The sequence below is a fragment of the Amblyomma mixtum genome, chromosome 6, assembly GCF_055824585.1.
Source record: "Amblyomma mixtum isolate Tamu chromosome 6, ASM5582458v1, whole genome shotgun sequence".
Lineage (NCBI taxonomy): Eukaryota > Metazoa > Arthropoda > Arachnida > Ixodida > Ixodidae > Amblyomma > Amblyomma mixtum.
The window spans coordinates 75,471,492-75,477,572 of record NC_143017.1 but is presented as its reverse complement, the minus strand read 5'-3'; positions in this window follow the sequence as shown (position 1 = coordinate 75,477,572).

Here is a 6,081-nt window from a genome sequence, read left to right as displayed (position 1 = left end):
GCGTGCGTGTGCGTGTGTGTGTGTGTGCGTGTGTGCGTGCGTGCGTGTGTGCGTGCGTGCGTGTGTGTGCGTGTGCCTGTGTGTGTGTGTGTGTGCCTGTGTGTGTGTGTGTGTGTGTGTGTGTGTGTGTGTGTGTGTGTGTGTGTGTGTGTGTGTGTGTGTGTGTGTGTGTGTGTGTGTGTGTGTGCGTGCGTGCGTGCGTGCGTGCGTGCGTGCATTGGCAGCAGCCTGCCACAAAACAGGCTTCAGATAAATAGAGAGACCGATAAACGCACAAAGGCTAAATGCGGGGAATGGCCACTATAAGTGCTAGCGCACTAATATGTGAGGGTGAACGTGAGGGAGGGTATTGAGTGCAGGGTGAGGAAGGAAAAGATACACGAGTTGAGGGCGGGGATGTGTCTCCAGATTAGTTCTTGCCCAGCTTCTAAATACACACTGCCTGTGCAGCACGCGGATATGACGCAGCCACATAGTTCGGGCAGTAGCGGCGGTAGGCACGGTCAGGTGGAACCTGCTTTGCTTACCGTACAAAAAATCGCTACTGACATTAGCGCCACCCCACCTTCGTGACGTCGCGTGACGTGGGGAGGTGAATACCATTCGAAGCCGGAGATTAGATGTCCCCCAACTTTTCTGTAACGTTCGCAGATTTTTAGTTCTAAAGGGAAAAAAAATTTCAGAGGAAACTTAAGACTGCTTAGGACGAGCCTCCGGACGTTGATTCCACAAACGCTGAATCCACAAAGGTCCGAGTAAAACACTCGGACACTCGATTCGAATACCTATCGCGAGCTAGCCTCCAGCCTGACTAAGCGATGTATGCTGTCATCATCATCAATATCATCATCAGCCTGACTGCGCCCACTGCAAGAAAAAGGCCTGCCCTATTTCTCTCCAATTAACCCTGTCCTGTGCCAACTGCCGCCACAATATCCACGCTTTCTTAATGTCATCCGGCCACCTAACTTTCTGCCGCCACCTGCTACTGTTGCCTTCTCTTGGAATCCACTCCGTTACCCTTAAAGACCAGCGGTTATCTTGCCTTCGCACTAAATGCCCTGCCGAAGACCATAGTTTTCTTCCTCTTGATTTTGACTAGGATGATATTAACCCGCGTTTATTCCCTCACCCGCTCCGCCCGCTTCAGATCTCTTAACGTTAGACCTATCATTTTTCTTTCCATGGCTCGCTGCGTTGTCCTTAACTTAAGCTGAACCCTCTTTGTTATCCTCCGCGTTTCTGCCCAATAGGTGAGTACCGGTAAGATACAGCTGTTGTATACTTTTCTATTGAGGGATATTGGTAAATTGCCGTTCATGATCTGAGAGAACCTGCCAAATGAGTTTCACCCTCTTCTCATTCTAAAACTATATTTCACTCTCGTGATCAGAATCCGCGGTCTTGTGAACATGAGACACACGTGATTTTCTGCCTCGTTCTGAAGCCGACTTCGTGAACATCGAGGCTTTCCTTACAGCGTGCTGCATTTTCCAGTTCTGAGTGCTTGCCACATAGCTCCAGTGTGGCGACGGCTGAGCAGTGGCCGTTCGGCTCGCGCTGATCTTGAACATGCGGGGTTTAAATTGTACGACACACGGAGAACAGAGGAAATCAAATTTACACAAAAAACTTCAGTGGCAGTACACACGACAGGCGCAAACCAATGTAACAGAACAGCACATAACAGTCAGCTACCGAAGCTGACTCTGCACATAATCAGCTTACAAAAATAAAAACAAAGAAACTCTGCACATAACAGCTTAAAAAAGCTTACTGCTTTGTAAAAAGCTTACGAACACAGCGCTGTGTTCGTCCTTCTCTTCGTGCTTCCTTTCTTTGGCCGTGTGCCGTTGCGCTGAAAAACTATGAGTTTCCTCAGTGCTTACAGCTTAGCTGCCGAAGCTGGCTCAACGCTTAGCGGCTTACCATAAAAGGGGACGCGCCTAATTCGTTGCTCGAAGCCTGGCAAAAAGCCGCTTCGCCTTCACAAAGCTCTACTTCGTAGCTATAAGCGTGTGTTCATCGCGTGCTCACAAACACAGGCCCTTTGCAGACCCTCTGCCGCGTCGCAGCCCGGGCGCGAGGGTATAGTGTCATCTTTTGCATTACAGAGCGCGGACATATTAGGAATGTTCTCGATATCCTTCCGGAACCGAGAAGCGATGTTTAGTGAGAGAGTAGCCACCGTAGCCCGCGCTCAGCTTCTCTCCTCGAATGTTCCAGATCGTGCTCAAACCTTTTGTTGCTGCTCGCCGTGCTGCCGAGGTCAACGAGAGGGGAAGGCCCGGGCCAAGCACCGGGGTGCGCTCGAGGCCGCTCCCGCTATCGAGTGCGTTTTTCTGCCAGAACCGCTTGGCGCTGACAGGGGCGGCCTTGCAGTGACCTTGGGACCTTTTGAATGTGGAGATGATGTAGGGTGTTGCGAGTTGAGCATTCGTATTCGAGCTCGCAAGCTGAATCGAAAGTTTGGGTATCGCAGGAATACTCTAGGCGCTGAAACTATGGTTTCATCAGGTTGTTCACTTTTTCTGACGACACCCAATTATATCGACATCGTCTGGAGCGAAAATATCGGTCATTGTCGTCTACACTACACACATGCATAGGAAACAGGCACTTTCAGCGTGCCCCGCTAAAGAAAAGAAAGTCTTAGGCGATCTTCGGTGGATCGTTTTAATGCGTTAGCCAACAAATGTTCGTTACATTGGCACACTAAAATTTGTTAAATCTCAGGTGGTACACTTGTATCCGTGTTCCGGATACCAGATGCCGTGTTGTATCTGTGGTCAACACACGAGTGTTCGTTATATATTGCGAGGTTAACACTCGCAAGTTCGTGATATCCGAGGTTGACACACGGAAATTATTTATATCCGAGGTGGCATACTAAGTTAGTTATATCCGAGATTAACAAAGCAAGCCATAAATTATAAGGTTCTCCGTCGAGAACGTGTTACAGATCGTAGTTCTTTAAATGTTATTTTATGCATGGTTTCTTGGAGGGAACTAACTGCTTGCTCGAGTTCTTGTACGCGTTTGGACAAATCTGCCTTTTTATCTGAGGAGACAGAGTAAGGTTCATTGCATCCTCGGTACTATACTAAGTTCGTTTTTATCCTTTGCTCTGGCTACTCACACACGGCGGTCGCCATTTCCGCTTGCGCAGACACTTCTAATGATAACGCATTAATGATATGACAGCGCAATGGCCCGACGGAATAAAAATCAAACAAATCCCGCTGCTCGTCTCCAAGGAATTAGGCACACGTGGTTCCAACGGGGAAACGAGTTCGCTCACTGGAATCGGAACGTGAGATTAAGCTCAAACGTGTCGAGCACCACCAGTAACGCCATGCTAAGCAGAGAGATGAACAATGGGGCCGCAGCACCAGCAATTAATTCCACTGCCAATCGTCGCGTGCGCGAATATTTGCTCACATTAGCCTAGCGAAATCTGTTCTCACTAAAAGTATTATGAGACACATACACTCATAGTAAACGTAAGCTGATCAATGCAGTGTCCAAACACATTATTCTGGCTGTTGCCAAAACGTTCATTCACACTAGTGAGAATAATCCTCAAAATTGTTTAGTTAGGCATGTGTCCTGGTTTTCTTGCAAGCTATTGCACTGGTAAAAGTTCGTTTTGAGCGTTCTTTGGACTCATGGATGTGCCCTGGTTTGGTGGACGGAGTCTTTTATAGTGTCGGCTGCGAAATTAGTTTGCTCTGTACTAGGGTTGACATTTTTTGATTACTGACGTGCCCTGGTTAATAGATGTAGACTTTAAAGGGGCACCGAGGTCTAATTTAAGTTCGCATGCACCTAGATAGTACATCGCGTTGTAATCACAGGAAGACTACTCTCACCAAACATGCATCTTTTATAAGCGACAAAAGACCAACAAAGCGAATTACAGGTGTCGCCATCCCCCGGCCAATTCCGCAAGCACAATGCGTGTGTCGAGACCAACTTTTTGTGCAGATCACAGAGGCTACGCTACACGGTCATTCACTTAAATACAGTAGCAACCCGTACTTTTCGGGGAGACTGTCACGAGTTTGAATCGATTGTTCGGCAGATTTTTAAATCCAGTCTTTTCGGTAATAACAGTCTTTTGCTGCCGGACTAATGTTAATATACCCGGAATGAGGCAAAGGATTAATTTTTGACGAGAAAAATAATTGCACAGAGTTATCCACTGCGTCCCTTAGTAGTGTAGGCTGTTGTTTGTTGTGTATAGTTAGTGGCTTGTCACATGCATGGTCTGCGCAGTATTCTACTTCGTCGTTTGTAGTGCATCTCGCATAAGCGATTGCGCCGCCAGGACTGCATTTGCGTTACCTTTCAATGCAACATGGTGTCTGTAGTCTGCGGTCGCTTATTTGGTGCATTATCTTTTTTTTTCTGGGTAAAGTACGTGTCATGAAATTGCATGCACTTTATGGCCTTTGTCGAAGTGCTGTGTACAAGGTAAGCCTCAGAGCTGAAATAACTTCGGGAATAGTCATTTGCCAGGAGCCAATATCGGTAACATTGTCCTGTCTACAGTTATCTCACGCACTGAAATAGAACGTTGGCAACCCCTACGTCCTGCACGACATCATTCTCTAATATCCTTGGTTTAGTCCCACAGATGGTTTATTTGTTATTGGATCGCGTTATTTTTTGCGCATAAGTCTGCAGCAGTGTTGCTTGTCGACTGACACAAGAAACAAGCGTGATAATGTGGCTGTTTTGCTCTCAACCACTGAATGGCGTTTCCTTAAAGGGTCGTTGCTATGGTATGTTCAATGAGGACGGCGGAAGCCGAGTGTCACAGCGTTGTGATAGGCATGCCAGCACACGATGCGTGAACCCTACGCCGAGGTAGCAGTGATGTTCTATGCCGTTGCCAAAAAATTTCCTCAATTAGACCTAGAAATCCCTATCTCTGGCCATTTTGCCCTGGAGCAGTTTAGAAAACACAGAAAAAATCCGGTTCTTAAGATTCCCTGAAAACTTGTGAAGATTTTCATTCACCAATTCACACTCTAAATTTAAAAAAAAAATACTAAACATTTTCGCATGAAACATCACTGCGAAGTAACGAGAAAACTGGGCTTCATGAGCTAGTCGCTTAGCGCAACACATTTTTGCACTCTGATTGCGCGTTTCTGATTCAGCCTATGCAAATCCTTCATCAAGGCTAAACCGTCCTCGTGCGGACACGTGCTCTGTCGGGGTAAAACAAAGAAAGAAAAAACGGAAGGAACGCGCCACGTGCGTGCGTGCGTCAGCACCTACGGAAAAACCGGCGTAATGCCCCGATCGAGCAGCTTCTTGAACCCGCCAGTCCGCAGCTGGTCTCGGCACGTGTTTATACCTGGACGTTGAGTGCGCCTTCGAATAACGCTTTCACAGCTCTTCCCAATGTTCTTTAGCACGGAACAGGCTATTTTTGTACCTGCAGCACATGACGTGGTCAGGGGGACGATGTGGTGCAGGGCGACAACAGCAAAGGGGGCAGGCATGTCTGTGGAGCCGGTGTGAGTTTTTCCGAACAAAGCAGTGACACTACGAAACGTTTTAACGAGACGGAAATGCGTTCAATTAAGTTTTTCCTTTGGCCCGGTTGGTTTATCGCTAGTGAATGTGAAAGCAGTGCCGAGAAGAGAGGGATGCTACTCTTATAGTGAAACTAGTTCTTTTTTTTTTTTATACTGCTTACGTAACCTTATCCGGCGCTTTCATACTCACGCAGAATACGCAGAATTCGACCGGGGTTTAATGTTTTGGTTTCAAATGTAGGCGCCTTGCACGCAGGAAATACGAGTCTATTTTTTTTCCCCACTAGGGACTTCAGAACAGTAGCGAAAAAGATTAGAAAACAAAAATTTTTGGTCATGTGTTCCATCAGAGCGCATACTGCATTGGTAATAACAGTATTAAAAATTGACGGGAATTTAACGTAATATGTCATTGAAAACAGGTCGTTGGAACGAATATGAAATTATAAATTGTCTTATACAGGAGGGATTTGGACCCTACAGCTTTTTCGGGTTTTTTTTTTTTAATGGGTCATCTCCTCTTCCTTTA